Source organism: Heterodontus francisci, chromosome 7 (genome assembly GCF_036365525.1).
Source record: "Heterodontus francisci isolate sHetFra1 chromosome 7, sHetFra1.hap1, whole genome shotgun sequence".
Lineage (NCBI taxonomy): Eukaryota > Metazoa > Chordata > Chondrichthyes > Heterodontiformes > Heterodontidae > Heterodontus > Heterodontus francisci.
Window position 1 is genome coordinate 44,548,040 of NC_090377.1, and position 20,683 is coordinate 44,568,722.

The 20,683-nt window shown below is 43.8% G+C and overlaps 1 protein-coding gene across 14 annotated transcripts in view; it reads left to right on the top strand.

The window, feature by feature from the left end:
• Positions 1-20,683, top strand: part of LOC137371950 (nck-associated protein 5-like) — a 693,455-nt gene that overhangs the window by 627,009 nt on the left and 45,763 nt on the right. The gene's annotated exons all lie outside the window — the stretch shown is intronic.

Sequence of the window (20,683 nt, forward strand, 5' to 3'; positions counted from 1 at the left end):
AAACACTGGCTATCAAATATTTTAAGTGCAATTCCATACAAGGAGCATATTGAAGATCGTATATCCATTGAATGTTACGTAGGCAGTCATTCCTTGTGGAATGACGTACACTCTACAAAACGCGTGAGTGAGAAAGGGTTACAGATTGACGTTGCTGGCTTGAAACAAACACTGGAGAGGAAGGAAATCTCTAAAATTAAATGGGTAGATGCAGGACATCAACTGTCTGATTGCTTTACAAAAAGAAATGCTTGTGCAAGAAAATATTAGAGGTCCTAGAGGAGGGGCATCTCGCAATGTAATGCTTTGTACAGAATATGGAAGTTTTTTTTTGATTTGTTTTGAAATGTGTTGTACACGTTAACTCTAAGTTTATTTAAAGAGAGGGCACTTAATCTGTTAATTATATATCAATTGTTTTTAATTATATGCAGGTGGACAGCGTTAATTGGGGTTTTACTTGAACACATATAAAGAGAAAAATACTGAAACAGTGGGTGGTGGCGTTAGGAGCTATATACTTATAATGTTCACAACAAATAAATATAAGACAGAGTACAGATTGGCTCTAGTATCATCTTTCACCAACTGGCTTTCTGGACCACAACATTTAATATGTTCCTTTCTTGTAGCAAAATGCCAAGTGTTGTCCTATATATAAATGTAAGTATTGTATGTGTGTGCATATACTGAATATGTGCCATATAATCCAAAGACTTGCCAGTGATAGGTAAGTTGGCCGTTGTAAATTGCCCCTAGTGTAGGTAGGTGGTAGGGAATATGGGATTACTGTAGGGTTAGTATAAATGGGTGGTTGTTGGTCGGCACAGACTCGGTGGGCCGAAGGGTCTGTTTCAGTGCTGTATTTCTAAATAAATAAAATAAATTACTGATGAAAACATAAGCAAATTTACATAGCATATATTATAGTTGCATATAACTTGTTTCAACATTACAGGTGAAAAATGTGTCATTGACATAGGCATAAATATAACAAACATTGAAAATATAGGTGAAATGCAGAAGTTATTTAGGAATGATAGATTTCTGGATATAAATGGCTATAATTTGACTTACTGAAAATAATGTGCATTGTATAATGAAGTTTTATAAGTGCAAAAGCCCATAAAAAAAGTCTATGGACAAGTGCAAGTGTAATGAGCGGCTGGCACTGTTTGCCACTGAGAGTAAAATCTGGCCCAATATGGAATGCATTGCAGGGCAGTGATACATTGGGCCTGACATAACTATTGATGGCTAGAGTATTGTTACTACTTGTTATAGCATCTCAGTCCCTTTATATGTTGTTGGCTTTTAGCACACCACGGACTGTTATTTTGTAATAGAAACTATTGGTTGCAAGCAGTTGCTTGAATAATTTCGTATCTGAGCCCTGAGATGAGATTACTTTTATTTTCAAATACTTTTTGTCAAATTATGGGGAATCATTTTTAAAGATATATGAATCTATATAATGATGGGTCTGCTTCTAAATCTTAAGTGTCGAGAATCCATGAAAGCTTGATTTTTGAAAGGAGATTTGTAATGTATATGTAGAAACCGAAGATGCTTTCTTGGCCTCCAGAATTTAATAGCAGTAGGAACATTTTTTCTAGGAGCTATTTTTATTTCATGTACATGAACATATTCATAAGTCTTGAACTTCTGGCAGCTTTAGGAAATTACAGGCTCCCTGGTTGACTAGTTTGTTTGTGGCTGATGCATGGGGCAGGATGTCCATTAGGTCATGAGTGTAGAAAAGGAGCTAGGCGGTCGCTTACACCCGCCCCTTGGTTCGGTTTCCCGGCATGCCAGTTTCCCAGCATGCAACCGACACTGAGTTCAAAAGGTAGCATCGGGAACGGGAAGAGGCAACCCTTGTACTTTGTGGATGGCCACTTCAGCCCATTAATGAGTTTGTCAGCTCATTAAAGGGCCAGTTTTCTTTCTTTTCTTTCTAAGGAGCATGGTTAATGCACCATGAAGGAAGGAGTAGGCGGGGAATGAGCTGAAATGGCAGGACAGGAGCAAGAGACAGCATTGAAAAGGGAAGACTCAGCGAAGGCCGTCATGCACAGGCAACCAGTTGTGTTCAGTGAAAAGAATTATCTTTCATATTTCTGCACTCTTGACCAGGGATCTTGGCTGGCCAGGATTGGGGTGGCGAGGTGGGTCCTTCTGCTAACGGGTCTTACGGGCTTATGGCAGTGGGTGGGGCTGTCCATGAAGACTCCACATTTCATTGCCAACAAAGCAAAGACATTAGAAGATTTGGGATTAAGCTTCTCTGAGCTTGCTCTGACTAGCGATGAGGAAAAGCATCTGCTGGAGCAGAGAAGACCCCTGGGAATTAGTGGCAAAGGAGGGCCAGGAAGGCTCCAGGGTCTCCACCTTACACAATCTTCACCAGCACACTCCATCATTCTGCCAACCCTCACTTCCCATTCTTCTGTGTCTTGCCAACATGAAATGGAAGCACACAAGTTAGCCTTAGTGCCGCAATCTTCCCAGTGCTTTATCGCTTAACATTTCACTATTATTTACATCAGGAACACCCACAAAGTGACATTACCAACACTGTGTTGTGGGCTTACAGCCATTCCTATGAAATGCTCCACCTGTGGCTGAGAATGAGGTGGAGTCAGACTGCTCATTAGTGCCTGTCTGGGCCTGAGATGCCCGTGGCAGTTGGTCTTGGCATGGAGGTGCGGGGGGAGTGGGAGGCAACTCTAGAGGCTGTTCACCAGCAGTGCAGCAGGGCCCGCCTCTGTCACAGGGTGTGACTCCACAGATGTTTCGACTGTCGGAGGGGCCATGGAAGCAGCTGATGATGACTGAGCCCCATGAAGGGTGGCCCGCTCATCACCATATGTCACCACCTCAGCCCTTTCATGGCATTCTTAATCGCTGAGGGAAACCACCACCTGGGAAAAAGCTGGCATCCACACCATTCTTTGTTGTACCACTGACCAACCAATGCTACAGTCTGTGGCATGCATTCCATGCATGTCAGCGCACTGTTCCTGCATCTAAACTGAGTGATGCCGCATATGGCTCTCCGTGAGTTGTCATGGTCAATGGAGGAGCTCATACACTCAAAGCTCTGACACAGTATGAAACACATGAGATAAATGGACTCCTCCATTCTCATCCCATGACTCCATAGTCCCTCAGGTAATGGGACATGTGGCACACATCTCACGCTGGTTTTCTAGGTAGAGCTGCCTGTTTTGTGACTTCCTGGGCTTTGCATTTCCAACCTGCAAATCAGGGCTGCACCTGTCCTTCATCTTCAGAGGGGATTGGCCACAGCTGACTCTGCCTCCCTTATATCTTCCTGCTCGGATGTGATGTGCACTTCATCCAGCACCATCGTCTCTAATAACGCACGAGGACCCACTGAGGTGCAAGTATCTGCGCTGGTGAAGGATGCGCAGGAAAGATGTGACAGTGCAGGCTCCATGGTATCGTCCTTATCTGACTCCTTGGGAGCTTGTTGTATTTATATGGCCTTCTGCTCCTCTGTGGCTGGCACTGTTGGAGACTTTTTTTATTCTTTCACAGCATAGCTGACTAGGTCAAAATTTAATGCAGATTCCTAATTGCCCTTGAGATGTAAGAGAAGATGGTTGAGAGATCAGGACAGACAACAGATGCTCACTCTGATAAAAATAATGAAATCACAACTTGGGCATTGGCAGATTGTTGCATGGGGAGCATTGTCATGTATCCCCTGAACCTGGAGATGTGATGTGCATCAGCGATGCTATCTGTGACACCCTGCCCTCCAGGCATGCCCTCGCATTCTCCCTAGCGTTCAACTCACATTTGGCCTGCTGTGTGAATAAAGATGCAGTTAGGACAATGCCTCTCTTCCCTCATCACTTGCAACTTTTCAATCACATAGGCTGCTGCATTCTGCCTGCAGCCTCTGTAATATTACTTGTTCCTTTGGAATGTAAACCATTGTAAGACTCACAGAACTAGACTACAAGTAATATCCAAAGAAAACATGGGTTTTTATTATACTTTAACTCGAACATATATATATATAATATATATACACCCACTAACCATTACTGCACAAGCCACATCTAAACACACCTCACTCTGTTGGACTACACCCACAACTCCCTGGTCATGTGTGACATGACATCACCACCTCTGGTGACCTTCGCCTACAGCTTCTTAAGATGGTCTGCTCTTAAGTTCATCCTACAACATCCCCCTTTTTTTTCCAAAGATGAAAACATATGTACAATAAACAGTGATGTTGCGGTTCGGACATGGTCAAAACAAAACATTATTTACAAGTGAGTAAATTTAAAACTCTAAAAAGTAGAGGAGGTTTGCTTATTCGTCCTGATCTTGTTATCATAAACCACTTCCCAGAGCTGAGCTTGTCTTGATGACTTCTCTGAGACTCTGGTGACTTGGAACTCTGGTTGACATGTTCTTCCTCTGTATGTTTATCTTCAGACTTTGTCTTTGAACGTGTCTGCGATGCCATAGGGTTGTCACAAGTAGTGTTGTCATACAGCTGTCTGAGTTGACTTCAGTTCCGTCTGAGATCGAGTGTCTGGACCGCGTACGATCTGGACTGCTCACATATCCTTGCAACTTCTGCAGGATACCAAGTTTCCGACACTCGATTGAGGATGCTGACCTTCTGTCCTACTCACAGTCAAGCTAATTCTAATCCTGCTTGCCTGTCGAACGATGCCTTCATCTTCCCTTGTTTAGATAGCTTAGAAAAATGACGACTGGCAACAGCACCAATCACCGGCAATCCTTCTGGACTCCGGGTACTTGCTGCAACGACCTAAAGCCTGAGGAGATACTCCCGGTCATATCGCCTCTTTGTGTCAAAACTCCAAGCCATTGTGTCATTCGTTACGTGGACCCACCCGATACACTTGACCTGGATATTTTGTACCATCTTTGGTGCGATATTGACTTTGTATATTGTGACAAATTGTAGACCTCAACACACTGGAAGTCCTGCATTAGCTGGTCCAGTTGTGTCTACAATATAAAACATTTGTGGTAGCCATTTGACGCTCCCATAGCTGCACTGCAAGGTTATTGTTCCATTGCACTTGATTGGAGAACCATTGTAGGCAGTCAGCTAGCTGTGGTGGGCCGTACCATAGATTCCCCTTTTTTTTTAGGTACATGTCCTTCAGTATACAGATGGGCAGAATATTTGCACTTGCTCCAATGTCAAGTTTTACTCTGAGCTTATGCTTGCCACTCTTAGAGTCATAGAGAGACACAGAACTGAAACAGGCCCTTCGGCCCACCGAGTCCCGACCATCAACCACCCATTTATACTAATCCTACATTAATCCTATTTCCCTCTCCCATCCCCACCTTCCCTCAAATTCTCCTATCACCTATCTACACTAGGGGCAATTTACCTATCAACCCGCAAGTCTTTGGCATATGGGAGGAAATCGGAACACCTGGAGGAAACCCACACGGTCACAGGGAGAACTTGCAAACTCCACACAGGCAGTACCCAGAACCGAACCTGGGTCGCTGGAGCTGTGAGGCTGTGGTGCTAACCACTGTGCCACTCTTCTGTGAACATATAATCTCAATCATGGAGAATGCCTCAGAATGCATAATAGCATTGACATGTTGATCCAAATTGACTGCGTGAGATGCTTGCTCGCTATTCACACAAGTGCTTTCTTCATCCATGTCCTCCTGGCAATCTGTCTGTCTGCCAGCCTGATGTACCTGCTTGGGCTTTTGTTATGTATTGGCATACCTTTTGTTCCATTTGCCATCCTGTCTTGCAGGTGTTCTCTCCACATGTGATCTGCCACCATTCCTGTGTGCAGTATCCGAGCTCAATGTCCTCGCATGCCAGAAGCTTTGCACAGGACCTGGTATGCCAGTTAACTGCGAATTGGGTCAGTCAAGCCACATTTGCCACAGGCTTAGCAGTTTTCTGAGCCTTGGTTCTCATACCAATTGTCGTAGCCGCCCCCAATGCTTTAACTGTTGGCGCCCAGCCATGATGGCTTCAGATTTCCTTCCAACATTATGTTGTCCAGCAATGGTGTGCCCTTTCTTCTTTTCTAGCAAGTCTTTCTGAAAGGTCTCTAATGGGGGTAGACGCTGTTACAACCGAGACAGGAGGAGTGCACTGTGTTTCTAGTTCCGCTTCTCCACAGGTCGCAACATATATTTAAATTTTTTCCCAGTTACCGATATGGTCAATCATAGACTCCATTTTTATCCCAGAATAAAATACACCGACTAGCTTTCTTTAATAATCAAAATTATCAGTTTATTACAAAACCAGTCTAAACCAGTAACGATGCAAAGCATTAACACACAGATTGAAATATAAAATTTCCCTTTTTACCTTAGCCCCTCACACACACATACATATACACCGGTGAACCAAAAAAGAGATTTATTCTTTAAAGCTCTATTACAAAATAAAAGACAAAAGGAATACTTTAGCCAAATACTTGCTAATTCTTGAAGAAAAAAAAGAGATCATCGGGAGAGAGAGATACAGCACTGAAACAGGCCCTTTGGCCCACCAAGTCTGTGCTGACCAACAACCACCCATTTAGACTAATCCTACATTAATCCCATATTCCCTACCACATCCCCACCATTCTCCTACCACCTACCTACACTAGGGGCAATTTATAATGGCCAATTTACCTATCAACCTGCAAGTCTTTGGCTGTGTGAGGAAACCAGAGCACCTGGCGGAAACCCACGTGGTCACAGGGAGAACTTGCAAACTCCACACAGGCAGTACCCAGAACCGAACCTGGGTCGCTGGAGCTGTGAGGCTGCAGTGCTACCCACTGCACCACTGTGCCACCCTTTGGAAAGATGTCAGATATTTAGTGTCCCAAATATGCATAGATGGCTGTCACTGGGATCGTCCTAGAACAGTTCTTGTCAGGTGATATTGAAGATCAGTTTGGGCAAGCTTTCCAGGAAAAATGCAGCAACAGGGGTTTCAGACAGTTTCTTACAATTACTTCCCAGCGCCTCTTCGAGAAGGAAAAGTTGGCAGGTTTTTTTAAAGAGATGGAACAAGTTGCGTTGGGGTTTGCTCCCTTCGGCAAGTTTTCTCCAGCTGTCTTTTTAACACTGTCCATATCACCAACTCACTGTCCAAAACGAAACTAAAAACATCACAAGAGTTGAGCCTCCTGACCTGTCACTTCCTTGTAAACATCTTTTTCCCAAGTCAGAAAAACCCCTGCGCGGTAATTATCTGAAGATAGGTGCCTTCCAGTAAGGTCTTGTTTTTAGCACTTCTTGATCTTTCCAGTAACTGTTGTTTACAAGCTCAGTCCAAAAGACCTTCTGATGATCTCTTTTTTAAAAAAACACAAAGTTCCAGCATCTATGGAATCTTTTTATCAGTTTTCACACACAAATCCTCATAATTTAACAAAAAAATGGAAGCACTCGTAACAACCCAATTACTAGCTCTATAACTTGTTTCAACAGTTCAATATCTGCAAAGAAACATTCTTGAGCTTTATCCTTTGCACCTTGCAACAAACTGGTCAATAGACTCATCTTGCCTTTTCTGGTAGGTGATAAGCTCAGGCCTCTGTACTTGAAAATTTACAGTCACCTTGAGTTGCTCCAAGAATGTCCATAGCTTGCTACGGTCCTTCTTATCCTCAGCTGACAATCCTGATGTATTGCTCCGTTGCAGGCCCTCATTGTCCAGTGCTATCTTGATTTTGTTTCTCTGTTTCGCTCACTTCTTGATCCAGGAAACAGTTCCATTCACTGTCGAAATTGTTTAAATTCAGACGCAATGTCTGACACCTTCCAAACTATAACTGGATATCTGAAAGCCATTGTCTTAATTATCCTGCTTTAAAAAAAAATAAGTATAGGACTTTTTGCAGGCACACTTTTTTCTTATTTTGACAGATTCATATTTGCAGGCCTGCCCCTTTAAGAGTGAGACGACATCTATTTCATTTTTAAACAGAGAGAGCAGTTCTTTGTTTAAACAGGCTGGTTCATTTTCTTTTTAATTCTGAGCTTTTTTTTAAAAAACTGGGAGGTTTTATTTCCTGCAGCTAGCAACAGTTTGAAGTACCGGCAGCTGTCACAGCCAGCCTTTTGTTTTGTGTTGGACCTCCAGAAGCGCTGTTGAGCACTTCCAGCTCTTTTTGGCTTAAGTCCTGCCCACAAAGCAAAAAAAAGGGAAAACTAAAACACTAATAGTTCAGCTACTGTTTTTCAAATTTTTGACCCACTGCTAGATAAATGAAAGCTCTGATCCCCTGGAAAATTGCCTAGTGTACACAAAGTTTCAACACCTCTTGGGGTCCTGTCTGTAGCCTAGCTCGCTGCACTGTTGTGGGGTCTCCTGCCAACTGCTCCCCTGCCAGATCTTCAGCCACTCCAGGGAGACAATCGGCTGTTCCTTATTCTCTCTTGGTGTGTTCTTCAAAAAACAAAAAATCAAATGTTGCCATGATGTAATATTTGGTGGTCTTCATAAAAAATAAATCCCAAACTTTGCCAAAATGTTTTATTATTTGTTGCTTTGGAATGTGAACCATTGTAAGATTCACAAGACTACAAGTAATATCCAAAGAAAACATGACTTTTTATTATACTTCAATTACAACATATTATATGCTGACAGTTACTGCATGAGCCACATCTAAACGCATCTCACTCTGTTCGAATACACCCACAACTCTCTGGTCCTGCGTGATGTGACATCACTTCCTCCAGTGGCCTTCACTTACAGCTTCTTAAGGTGGTCCACTTTTAAGGTCATCCCACAACAGCCTCCAGTCCAGCAGCACCAGGATTCTGACCTGTGCTTATGGGTCATCAGAGCTGCTGTGCACACATCTGTCCCACGGTCAGGCGAGTTCTGTGCACCCTGATGATGCCCCTCTCTTTTGCACTTTGGTGACCAGGAGGCATGCCATTTGTTTTTTTTTTTTATTCATTCCTGAGATGTGGGCTTGAGCTTATCACCTATATTGCTGATCCCTAATTGCCCTTGAGAAGATGGTGGTGAACTGCCTTCTTGAACCGCTGCAGTACTTGGGGTGTAGGTACACCCACAGTGATGTTAGGAAGGGAGTTCCAGGATTTTGACCCAGCGACAGTGAAGGAACGGCAATACAGCTCCAAGTCAGGATTGTGTGTGGCTTGGAGGGGAACTTGCAGGTGGTTGTGTTCCCATGTATCTTGCTGCCCTTGTCCTTCTAGGTGGTAGAGGTTGCAGGTTTGCAAGGTGTGAAGGAGCCTTGGTGAGTTGCTGCAGTACATCTTGTCAAGGGAGTGAATTTTGAAGGTGGTGGGTGGGGTGCCAATCAAGCAGGCTGCTTTGTCCTGGATGGTGTCGAGTTTCTTGAGTGTTGGAGCTGCACACATTCAGGCAAGTGGAGAGTATTCCATCACACTTCTGACTTGTGCCTTGTAGATGGTATTGGGGAGTCAGGAGGTGAGTTAATCACCACAGATTTCCCAGCCTCTGACCTGCTCTTGTAGCCACACTATTTATGTAGCTTCTCCAGTTCAGTTTCTGGTCAGTGGTAACCTCCAGGATGATAGTGGGGGATTCAGCAATAGTAATGCCATTGAACATGAAGGGGAGATGGTTAGATTCTCTCTTGTTTCAGATGGTCATTGCCCGGCACTTGTGTGGCACGAATGTTACTTGCCACTTATCAGCCCAAGCCTGGATGTTGGCCAGGTCTTGCTGCATCTAGACATGGACTGCTTCAGTATCTGAGGAGTCGCGACTGGTGCAATCATCAGCGAACCTCCCCACTTCTGACCTTATGATTGAAGGAAGGTCATTGATGAAGCAGCTGAAGATGATTGGGCCTAGGACACTACCCTGAGGATTTCCTGGGACTGAGACCACAACGACCACAACCATCTTCCTTTGTGCTTGGTAGTTTTCTAGTTTTACCCCTAATTCCCATTGACTTCATTTTTGCCAGGGCTCCTTGATGCCAAACTCGGTCAAATCCTGCCTTGGTGTCAAGGGCAGGAACTATCTCTTACCTCTGGAGTTCAGCTCTTTTGTCCATGTTTGGACCAAGCCCATAATGAGGTCAGGAGCTGAGTGGCCCTGGCAGAACCCAAACTGAGCATCAGTGAGCAAGTTATTGCTGAACAAATGCGCTTGATATACTGTTGATGATCCCTTCCATCATTTTGCTGATGATCGAGAGTAGACTGATGGGGTGGTAATTGGCTGGGTTGGATTTGTCCTGCTTTTTGTGTACATCACATACTTGGGCAATTTTCCACATTGCCAGGTAGATGCCAGTGTTGTAGTACTGGAACAGCTTGGCTAGGGGCGCAGCTAGTCCTGGAGCACAAGTCATCATTACTATTGCCATAATGGTGTCAGGGCCCATAGCCTTTGCAGTATCCCTGCCTTCAGCTGTTTCTTAATATCGCGTGGAATGAATCAGATTGGCTGAAGACTGGCATCTGTGATGCTGGGGACCTCAGAAGGAGGCTGAAATGGATCATCCACTTGGCACTTCTGGCTGAAGATGGATACAAATGCTTCAGCCTTGTCTTTTGCACAGATGTGCTGGGCTTCCCCAACATTGAGGTTGGGGATATATATGGAGCCGCTTCCTCCTGTTAGTTGTTTAATTGCCCACCACCATTCACGACTGGATGTGGCAGGACTACAGAGCTTAGGTCTGATCCGTTGGTTGTGGGATCGCTTAGCCCTGTTTATTGCATGCTGCTTCTGCTGTTTTGCAGGCGAGTAGTCCTGTGTTGTAACCTCACCAGCCTGACACCTCATTTTTAGGTATGCCTGGTGCTGCTCCTGGCATGCCCTCCTGAACTCTTCATTGAGAAGTGTCTACTTTTGGGCTCACCTTTCCAGACTCTGCACCTTCCCCCATCTGTTGGGCAAATGGCAACCTCAACAGTGGCTGCCCCCCACCCTTTAAATCGGGCTGCCGCTGCCTAAGTCATGCTACTTTCCTGCATCCATCACTGCTAATTGGGCAGCTAATGCAACTCCAGGCCAATTATCTTATTTCCATAATGCAACCCTGACACATTGCATGTGCAGTGTGGTGGCAGGACCCGGAAGTGACCGCGATGTCGGGGTCCCAATGAGCGGAAATTCCGCTCATGATGTCAATAAACAACCTCTAAAATTACAGTATTAAAACTAATCTGATAGCTGGAATTTCTCTATAAAATGAAAAGGAAAAGTTGCTTTCACATAGCACCTTTCGCAACCTCAGGGCGCCTCACAGCCAATGAAATATTAATGAAGTATTTTTGAAGTGTATTCACCGTTGTAGTTTAGAAAGCACGATAGACAATTTGGAAGCAGCAAGGTCCCACAAATGGCAACAAGATAGTGACTAGATTATTTCTTTTATTGGTGTTGAATACTAAACATTGGCCAGGACCTCCCTGCTCTTCTTTGAATCATTACTGTATTATCAATCTGTTGAAATCAAAGTACATGATGAGAAATATTTTAATCTGTTATTTATTCTTTTAATGATCCTTTTTCCCCCCAAGTTTTCTCTTCTCATCTTGATTATGATTTTGCTGATTATTTGAAATGAATTTACGAGAATGTTTCCAGGGGTGAGAGATTATAGTTATGTGGATTGATTGGAGAAGTCAGATTGTTCTCCTTGGAGCAGACAAAGCTGAGAAGAAACTTGATAGAAGTGTTTTAAATCAGGAAGGTTTAGATGGAGTAACTCGAGAATTGTTTCCAATGGCTGTAGTGTTGATAACTACAGGGCACAGATTTGAGGTGATTGGCAAAAGAACCAGAGATTGCATAAGAAAAAAAACTTTTTTTGCACGAGTGTTTAGGATTTGGAATATAGGGTGGTGGAAATAGATTTAATAGTAAATTTCAGAAGTGAATTAAACAAATATTTGAAGGAGAAAAAGATTGCAGGGAGATGGGGAAAGAGCAAGGGAATGGGACTAATTGGATTGCTCTTTGAAAGAGCCATTGCAGACTCGATTGTTGGGGAGGGTTTAAACTAATGTGGCAGGGGGATGGGAACCAAATGAGGAGGTCAGTGGACAGTAAGGAGGTAGTAACTAAAGCCTGTAAGGAACTAGATAATGAAGTCAGCGTGACTAAGGGAAAGAGTAGGCAGGGAGCAGATGATGTACGCAAAGGGACTGGTGGTCTGAGGTGCATTTGTTTTAATGCAAGAGGTGTAGTAGGTAAGGCAGATGAACTTAGGGCTTGGATTAGTACCTGGGAGTATGATGTTATTGCTATTACTGAGACTTGGTTGAGGGAAGGGCATGATTGGCAACTAAATATCCCAGGATATTGATGCTTCAGGCGGGATAGAGAGGGAGGTAAAAGGGGTGGAGGAGTTGCATTACTGGTCAAAGAGGATATCACAGCTGTGCTGAAGGAGGGCACTATGGAGGACTCGAGCAGTGAGGCAATATGGGCAGAACTCAGAAATAGGAAGGGTGCGGTAACAATGTTAGGGCTGTACTACAGGCCTCCCAACAGCGAGCGTGAGATAGAGGTACAAATATGTAAACAGATTATGGAAAGATGTAGGAGCAACAGGGTGGTGGTGATAGGAGATTTTAATTTTCCCAACATTGACTGGGATTCACTTAGTGGTAGAGGTCTAGATGGAGCAGAATTTGTAAGGAGTATCCAGGAGGGTTTTCTAGAGCAGTATGTAAATAGTCCAACTCAGGAAGGGGCCATACTGGACCTGGTGTTGGGGAATGAGCCCGGCCAGGTGGTTAAAGTTTCAGTAGGGGACTACTTTGGGAATAGTGATCACAATTCCGTAAGTTTTAGAATACTCATGGACAAAAACGAGAGTGGTCCTAAAAGAAGAGTGCTAAATTGGGGGAAGGCCAACTATACCAAAATTCGGCAGGAGCTGGGGAATGTAGATTGGGAGCAGCTGTTTGAAGGTAAGTCCACATTTGATATGTGGGAGGCTTTTAAAGAGAGGTTGATTAGCGTGCAGGAGAGACATGTTCCTGTGAAAATGAGGGATAGAAATGGCAAGATTAGGGAACCATGGATGACAGGTGAAATTGTGAGACTAGCTAAGAGGAAAAAGGAAGCATACATAAGGTCTAGGAGGCTGAAGAAAGACGAAGCTTTGAAAGAATATCGGGAATGTAGGACCAATCTGAAACGAGGAATTAAGAGGGCTAAAAGGGGTCATGAAATATCTTTAGCAAACAGGGTTAAGGAAAATCCCAAAGCCTTTTATTCATATATAAGGAGCAAGAGGGTAACTAGAAAAAGGATTGGCCCACTCAAGGACAAAGGAGGAAAGTTATGCGTGGAGTCAGAGAAAATGGGTGAGATTTTAAACGAGTACTTTGCATCAGTATTCACCGAGGAGAGGGACATGATGGATGTTTGATTACTCTAGGTCAAGTTGGCATAAGGAGGGAGGAAGTGTTGGGTATTCTAAAAGGCATTAAGGTGGACAAGTCCCCAGGTCCGGATGGGATCTATCCCAGGTTACTGAGGGAAGCGAGAGAGGAAATAGCTGGGGCCTTAACAGATATCTTTGCAGCATCCTTAAACACGGGTGAGGTCCCGGAGGACTGGAGAATTGCTAATGTTGTCCCCGTGTTTAAGAAGGGTAGCAGGGATAATCCAGGTAATTATAGACCGGTGAGCCTGACGTCAGTGGTAGGGAAGCTGCTGGAGAAGATACTGAGGAATAGGATCTATTCCCATTTGGAAGAAAATGGGCTTATCAGTGATAGGCAACATGGTTTTGTGCAGGGAAGGTCATGTCTTACCAACTTAATAGAATTCTTTGAGGAAGTGACAAAGTTGATTGATGAGGGAAGGCCTGTAGATGTCGTATACATGGACTTCAGTAAGGCGTTTGATAAGGTTCCCCATGGTAGGCTGATGGAGAAAGTGAAGGCGCATGGGGTCCAAGGTGTACTAGCTAGATGGATAAAGAACTGGCTGGGCAACAGGAGACAGAGAGTAGCAGTGGAAGGGAGTTTCTCAAAATGGAGACGTGTGACCAGTGGTGTTCCACAGGGATCCGTGCTGGGACCACTGTTGTTTGTGATATACATAAATGATTTGGAGGAAAGTATAGGTGGTCTGATTAGCAAGTTTGCAGACGACACTAAGATTGGTGGAGTAGCAGATAGTGAAGGGGACTGTCAGAGAATACAGCAGAATATAGATAGATTGGAGAGTTGGGCAGAGAAATGGCAGATGGAGTTCAATCAGGGCAAATGCGAGGTGATGCATTTTGGAAGATCCAATTCAAGAGTGAACTATACAGTAAATGGAAAAGTCCTGGGGAAAATTGATGCACAGAGAGATTTGGGTGTTCAGGTCCATTGTTCCCTGAAGGTGGCAATGCAGGTCAATAGAGTGGTCAAGAAGGCATACGGCATGCTTTCCTTCATCGGACGGAGTATTGAGTACAGAGTTGGCAGGTCATGTTACAGTTGTATAAGACTTTGGTTCGGCCACATTTGGAATACTGCGTGCAGTTCTGGTCGCCACATTACCAAAAGGATGTAGATGCTTTGGAGAGGGTGCAGAGGAGGTTCACCAGGATGTTGCCTGGTATGGAGGGCACTAGCTATGAAGAGAGGTTGAGTAGATTAGGATTATTTTCATTAGAAAGACGGAGGTTGAGGGGGGACCTGATTGAGGTGTACAAAATCATGAGAGGTATAGACAGGGTGGATAGCAAGAAGCTTTTTCCCAGAGTGGGGGATTCAGTTACTAGGGGTCACGAGTTCAAAGTGAGAGGGGAAAAGTTTAGGGGGGATATGCGTGGAAATTTCTTTACGCAGAGGGTGGTGGGTGCCTGGAACGCATTGCCAGCGGAGGTGGTAGACGCGGGCACGATAGCGTCTTTTAAGATGTATCTAGACAGATACATGAATGGGCAGGAAGCAAAGAGATACAGACCCTTAGAAAATAGGCGACATGTTTAGATAGAGGATCTGGATTGGCACAGGCTTGGAGGGCCGAAGGGCCTGTTCCTGTGCTGTAATTTTCTTTGTTCTTTGTTCGATGAGCTAATTGGCCTCTTTCTGTGCTGTACTGTTCAATGATTCTATAAATAAACCCTATTCTAGCTTTTAAATGCCTTTTTAAGTTTATGCACTGTATTTGGACTTGTATTCCTGCGCCACCTCATTCATAATGACTTTGAAGTTTCCTTACGTTAAATGGTGTGTTCACTGATGACGTTAGTGCTGGAGAATGGAATACTTATCATTTTGGGCACCCACTATCGGTTTAAAGCATTCCGATGTTATGTATTGCACAACGAAATGCAAAGTAAAACTCCCTCTACCTCATGCCAACGACGTGTTTCAGTCCCAGCCCCAATCTCAGAAAAGAACCTCTCACCATAGCAGTGCAAAAAAGACTTTTCTTACAGTAGTGATTCTTTGACCTCAGAGTGAAATCATCATTTATTGCTGATATTGAAACAGTTCTGTGCCAAAGGCTGGTTTGAAATTGTCCAAACTCTCGTCTGGCAGGATGCATGCAGCCTGCAGATAGAGGAGTCTCTCAACTATTAAGTCTGATCTGGATTTAAACCCAAGTTTCAGAGTAGAAAAGCCAATATTTAACACGCTGCACAATCAGTCCTCAACTAAATTGAGGCAAAGGGCCTGAAATATGATGCAAGCAGTTCAGCATTTCTATCCAAATGTTAAAATTGAAATGCTACATTACTCAATTATTTCATCAACAGCCCCATCACTGAAAGTGTACCATGATTAGGTATCTACTCAGTGGTACCCTAAGGGTTAAGGTCTAATTTCACCAGAAGCTAAATTTAGTTTCAGCTGAGCAATTTACAATAATTCAGTTTTGAAGATGAGCTAGTTCCTTGGCTCTCCCCTAAAGTGTATCCAAATAATTATTTCACATGTGCATTTTACTTTTTTCTGTTAATTTTTCCCTTTCTTCCCTGCTTCCTCCTCCTCAACAAAAAAATGTTTTGCTTTCTGATTTTCTCAGCAACAGAGATTGATCTCCTTATTAGTTTTGTGTGGTTAGAATGCCTGGTCTAGTTTGCTCTCCTTCATACAAATTAAACCAGTTTCTGATGCTACAAACATTATTTGAAAATAGTTTTCTGTAATTGTGTACTCCAGTTAAGTAGCTGCCTTCATCTTTTTCAGATGAGGTGCCACCTGCATGCTTTTGGAGCTGTAATTTTTATTTGGCTCAACATAAATCTAACAATAAATGCTCATTACACATTTTTATCTAACTTCTGCTCAGTTTAGTTATGATTCTGAAGATTTGTGAACAGATTTCAGTACACTGAAAATTTTGACAAGCTAAAAAGAAATGATTTTATGATACTAAAATACATTAATTTATAAACCAAAGTTAATTCCCAATATGTTTTGACATTGTACTATTAATAGATTTAGTAGTTGTATTTTCCAGGGAAAGACTTACAAGGTCTTGATTCTAATCAAAATTCTTATCAAAATTTTCCCATTCGATGGCTGTTAATTGTCCAAGATTTAATGCAAACTGTGGGATTCTCTTTCAACACTCTAGGGTGAAGATCATTGGGTCCCAGGAAATTGTCAACTTTCAGTCCCATTAATTTCTCCAATACTTTTTTTTTTACTAATTCTAATTTCTTTCAGTTCCTCATTCTTACTGGACCCTTGGATCTCAATTATTTCAGGGATACTTCTTAATTCTTCCTCCGTAAAGATGAACACAAAGTAATTATTTAGCTTCTTTGCCATCTCTATTTCGCATTATAAATTCTCCTGGCTCTGCCTGTAATGGACCCACATTTGTATTTGCTAATTTTTTCCTTTTTACATACCTATAGAAGCTTTTACAATCTGTATTTATATTGCTTGCTAGTTTACATTCACATTCTATTCTCTCTTTCTTTATCAATTTCTCGGCCCTCCTTTGCTGGATTCTAAAATTCTCCAAATCCTCCGGCTTACAACTTTTTTGGCAACTTTATAAGCCTCCCCGTTTGATCTAATACTATCTTAGCTTCCTTTGTTAGCCACAGCTGACTCGCTTTCCCTTTTGGGTTCTTTTGCCTTAAAGGAATGTATGTTTTTTGAAAACCATGCATTAATTCTTTAAATACTAGCCATTGCCTATCTACCGTTAAGCCTTTTAATGTATTTTTCCAATCCACCACGGCCAACACACTCCTCATAACTTCACAATTGCCCGTGTTTAGATTTAAGACCCTAGTTTCAGATTGAATTACATCTTTTTCAAACTTAATGGAAAGTTCTGTCATACTATGGTCACTTTTCCCTAAAGGTTCTTTTTCCACCAGATTATTAATTAGCCCTTTCTTATTGCATAATACTAGATCCAAAATAGCCTGTTCCCTAGTTGGTTTCTTAACATATTGCTCCAGAAAACCAAACCAGACACATTCCAGGAATTCTTCCACAGTATTGGTGCTCATTAGATTTACCCAGTCTATATGTAGATTGAGATCACCCATGATTACTGCATCGCCCTTGCTACATGCACTTCTAATTTCCTGATTTATACCATGCCCTACATTACCACTACTCTTTGGTGGCCTGTAAACTACTCCTACAAATAATTGTTGCCCCTTGTTCATTCTTAGCTCCACCCAAACAGATTCTACATCATGTTCTTCCGATCAAAGATCCTCTCTCACTAATGCACTGATCCCACCTCATTTTCCTTTTTGATTTGTCCTTCCTAAATGTCGAATATCCTTTAATATTCAGTTCACAGTCTTGGTTTCCCTGCAGTCACATCTCCATAATGGTAATTAAATCATACCCGTTTACGTCTACTTGCACCACCAACTCACCTACCTTGTTGTGAATGCTGCGGGCATTTAGATCGAGACTGTTTACTTCTGCCTTTTTAACACTATTCTGTATTTTGACCCTGGTTGGTTCTAGCATTTGTTTCTGCTACTTTCCACTTTCATTCACAGCTTTTCTTCTTCCCATAACCAGCTTTGTTTTTCTCCTATCTGAATTCTCTCGCAGGTCCCCAACCCCCTGACAAGCTAGTTTAAATCCTCCCCAACAGCACTCGCAAATCTCCCCATGAGGATATTAGTCCCAGTCCTGTTAAGGTGTAACCTGTCCATCTTGTACAGGTCCCACCTGCCTCAGAACTGGTCCCAATGCCCCAGTAATCCCTCCTACACCATTTTTCCAGCCATGTGTTCACTCGCTTAATATTCCTATTTCTGTACTCACTAGCACATGGTACTGGGAGTCTTCTTCTTTGGCCTCCTTGTCTCGAGAGACAATGGGTAAGCACTTCAAGGTGGTCAGTGGTTTGTGGAGCAGTGCCTGGAGTGGCTATAATGGCCAATTCTAGAGTGACAGACTCTTCCACAGGTACTGCAGATAAAATTGGTTGTCGGGGCTGTTACACAGTTGGCTCTCTCCTTACACTTCTGTCTCTTTTCTTGCCAACTGCTAAGTCTCTTCGACTCGCCTCTCTTTAGCCCCACCTTTATGGTTGTCCACCAGCTCTGGCGATCGCTGGCAACTGACTCCCACGACTTGTGGTCAATGTCGCAGGACTTCATGTCGCGTTTGCAGACATCTTTAAAGTGGAGACATGGACGGCCGGTGGGTCTGATACTAGTGACAAGCTCGCTGTACAATGCGTCCTTGAGGATCCTGCCATCTTCCATGCGGCTCACATGGCCAGGCAATCTCATGCGCCGCTGGCTCAGTAGGGTGTATATGCTGGGGATGTTGGGCCCCACGAGGACTTCTGCGTTGGAGATACGGTCCTGCCACCTGATACCGAGGATTCTCCAGAGACAGTGAAGATGGGATGCGTTGAGACGTAGCTCTCGGCTGACATATATTATCCAGGCCACGCTGTCATAGAGCAAGGTACTGAGGACACAGGCTTGAAACACTCGGACTTTTGTGTTCCATGTCAGTGCGCCATTTTCCCACATCCTCTTGGCCAGTCTGGACATAGCAGCGGATGCCTTTCCCATGCACTTGTTGATTTCTGCCTCGAGAGACAGGTTACTGGTGATAGTTGAGCCTAGGTAGGTGAACTCTTGAACCACTTCCAGAGCGTGGTCGCTGATATTGATGGATGGAGCATTTTTGATGTCCTGTCCCATGATGTTCGTTTTCTTGAGGCTGATGGTTAGGTCAAATTCGTTGCAGGCAGCTGCAATCCTGTCGATGAGTTTCTGCAGACACTCTTCTGTGTGGGATGTTAATGCAGCATCATCAGCAAAGAGGAGTTCCCTGCTGAGGACTTTCCGTACTTTGGTCTTCACTCTAAGATGGGTAAGGTTGAACAACCTGCCATCTGATCTTGTGTGGAGGAAAATTGCTTCTTCTGAAGACTTGAACGCATGTGAGAGCAGCAGTGAGAAGAAGATCCCAAACAGTGTAGGTGCGAGAACACAGCCCTGTTTCACGCCACTCAGGAAAGGGGTCTGATGAGGCACCGCTATGCTGAACTGTGCCTTTCATATTGTCATGGAATTAGGTGATGATACTTAGTAGCTTTGGTGGACATCTGATCTTTGCTAGTAGTCTGAAGAGACCACGTCTGCTGATGAGATCAAAGGCCTTGGTGAGATCTATGAAGGCAATGTGGAGGGGCATCTGTTGTTCGTGGCATTTCTCCTGTAGCTGGCGAAGGGAGAACAGCATGTCAATGGTGGAACTGTCTACTCGAAAGCTGTGCTGTGCCTCAGGGTAGACACGCTCAGCCTGCTTCTGGAGTCTGTTTAAAACGACTCGAGCGAAGGCTTTCCCCACTATGCTGAGCAGGGAGATTCCACGGTAGTTGTTGCAGTCACCGCGGTCACCCTTGTTCTTATAGAGGGTGATGTTGGCATCGTGCATGTCCTGTGATACTGCTCCCTCATCCCAGCACAGGCAAAGCAGTTCATGGAGTGCTGAGAGTATAGCAGGCTTGGCACTCTTGATTATTTCAGGGGTAATGCCGTCCTTTCCAGGGGCTTTTCCACTGGCTAGAGAATCAATGGCTTTACTGAGTTCCGATTTTGTTGGCTGTTGTCCAGCTCACCCTTGACTGGCAGAGACTGGGCTGCATTGAGGGCGGTATCAGTGACATCATTTTCCCTGGAGTACAGGTCCAGATAGTGCTCTGCCCAGTGGTCTATTTGCTTGCGTTGGTCAGTGATCGTTTCCCCTGATATCGACTTGAGGGGGGCAATCTTCTTGATGGTTGGCCCAAAAGCTCTCTTAATGCCATCATACATTTCTCTGAATGTTGCTGGTGTCGGAGGCCAGCTGAATATGACTGCATAGTTGTTGCCAGTAGTCATTTGCACAGCGCCTGGCTGTTCTTTGCACAGTGCTTCTGGCGGCTATAAGTGCTCAGGGTGTTAGCTCGCTGGGGGCTTTCTTGTAGTTCAGCAGTGCAGTGCGCTTAGCAGCTATGACTGGTTCCATCTCTTCAGAGTGAGATTGAAACCAGTCTGCATTCTGCTCATATTTGCCAAAGGTGGTCATTGCTGAGTCATAGATGGCATCTCTGATGTGGGCCCACATGGTCTCTGCATCCCCTGCAGGATTGTTTTGAAGGGCTTTTTCAAGTGAATTAAGAAACTTTTGTGACAGTTTTGGGTAAGAAATTCTGTTAGTGTTGATGCCCTTCTGCTTGGAGTGATGTAGCTTCTTT